This window comes from Octopus bimaculoides, chromosome 19 (assembly GCF_001194135.2).
Source record: "Octopus bimaculoides isolate UCB-OBI-ISO-001 chromosome 19, ASM119413v2, whole genome shotgun sequence".
NCBI lineage: Eukaryota > Metazoa > Mollusca > Cephalopoda > Octopoda > Octopodidae > Octopus > Octopus bimaculoides.
Window position 1 is genome coordinate 51,797,607 of NC_068999.1, and position 2,245 is coordinate 51,799,851.

The window sequence follows — 2,245 nt, forward strand, 5'->3', positions numbered from 1 at the left end:
AATAACGTATAGTAAATGCACAGACAAATGGAAAACAGACACAGAAGGTTGCCAACCCAGAATCATGTGGTTGGGAAGCAAGCATCTTACCACACAACCATGCCTGTGTGTGTGTGTGTGTGTGTGTATCCAAAAACTTTTTGGCATTATTTATTCCCCATTACACATGTTTTATTTGCTAAATGGAGTTACAAAATTGTACATGTAGTAGAAGCATGTAAGATATCTCCTATAAGAAATTCTTCAGACACAGACACAAATAACCCCTAAACCCCCCATCTAAGTAATATATATATATATATTTCAACCAACAAGGCTCGAGTGTGCCTGCAATGAAGTATATCTCCCACATCTGAGATGGTGCCACTATTACACTTTTAGACATCCTAGACAAGCCCCTGCCCTATGAATGTACTTTTTCCCCTCTCTCTCCATTTTCTACTATTCTCCTCCTTATTCATCTGTTGATGTCTTTTAACCACCGGTCATCCATTTTTATTGACAGTCAGGACATGCTTAATGTCATAGCATCTATTTTTTTCACCTTCTAACAATTGACAGACTTTCATGGTTTTCACTTCACTCGACAATTTTTCAAGACTAGAGTGAGGTCAATGTTCTAGACATGGATTGCTAAGTATTTTCCTATAGCATTTCTTTTCAAAAGCCATTTATCTTTTACTCACTTCCAGCATCTGACCACTGTAACTTACATCCACAAGTTGCAGTTAAAATTATTATTATAATAAATTTTCATATGCACAGTAAGTCTTCATGGTTCATATTTATAACTTCAACAAACAAATTTTTTACTGATGCCTGCTAATAGCTGCCAACTGATTATAAATTATATGCATAGGAAACTGTGAGAATCACAATGATCACTTGCATATTTATTCTCAATATGTTCCAACAGCTTTCAACACGACTATGTTAATTGTTGTGTTTCCTCATAGCAGAACAATTTCTCATTTCAGATGAATGTGTGTTCATAACGTACTCAATTCATTAGCATAGGGGGTCTCTAAGACACCATGTGTTTCAACATCATTGCCTCTCGTCAATCAAAGGTATTCTCTGAACTAATGAATCTCTCAAGATATGTGACTCTTGTTTATAACACCAGCAAGCAAATTATTATGAGGTCACTGTGTAATACATATATTGTTGTGGTGCATGTGCCTGCTACTCCTGCCCTTACTCGAAGTCCTCCATTCATACTGAATTCCTTCCTAGTTTTCCTGTCTAGCTCTGTTAATTCAGTTTTTGCCCAAATCTACAAAAGCTGCTGAGTATCTAAGCTTTGGGTAGAAGCTTGGGTGTTGTGTGAAGAACACCAGTTTCCTTAGGAACAATGTTCACCCTTGTGTTCAAATATCTCTTTATCTCTCTAGGAGACCATCTAGGAGCTGATTTCTCAGTTTTCTTGATGTTGATGATATTCACCCTACTATCATGCATACTATCATGTCATACAGAACTGCAATGTCATCTAGAATTGCAATGTCATACAGAATTGCAATGTCATACAAAATTGCAATGGTATACAGAATTGCAATGTCATACAAAATTGCAATGGTATACAGAATTGCAATGTCATACAGAATTGCAATGTCATACAGAATTGCAATGTCATACAAAATTGCAATGGTATACAGAATTGCAATGTCATACAGAATTGCAATGTCATACAGAATTGCAATATCATACAAGATTGCAATGTCAATGGCCTTACACTGTTTGTTCTCCGTAACCATATTCGGTCTTCTTGATTCAACAGTATGATCAGTCTCTATGGAGAAACCCCATAAAATCCTGTGATTCCTATTTTCCATGTCAACCTCTGGCCTGTGTTGATATCACTTTTCTTTCACTTCAAATCCACTAACTTCTGTTTGGCTTGAGTGGACTTGTTTGCCTTGCTTTTTCAATATATTTTTTTTATTATCATGCTTTACTTCATGTAGAAAAATACATTTTTTTGTAATGGATTATTGTAGCAAAGGAAGGCTTTGAAACATTTCTGTGTCCACTCCATTTATTTTGGGGAGGATGAAGTAAAGTTTGTACTTGTATATTTCTATTTTGATTATCAGAATTTTGTTTGTTAATATTTCAGTATGGCTGCATCTAATGGAGATGCAGGAAGAAATGTTGGCACAAAACAATAAATACACCCCTCTGATACACTACAAAATTAAAAAAAGATATTTAAATATTAGCATAAACTAAAATGAAGAGAAAA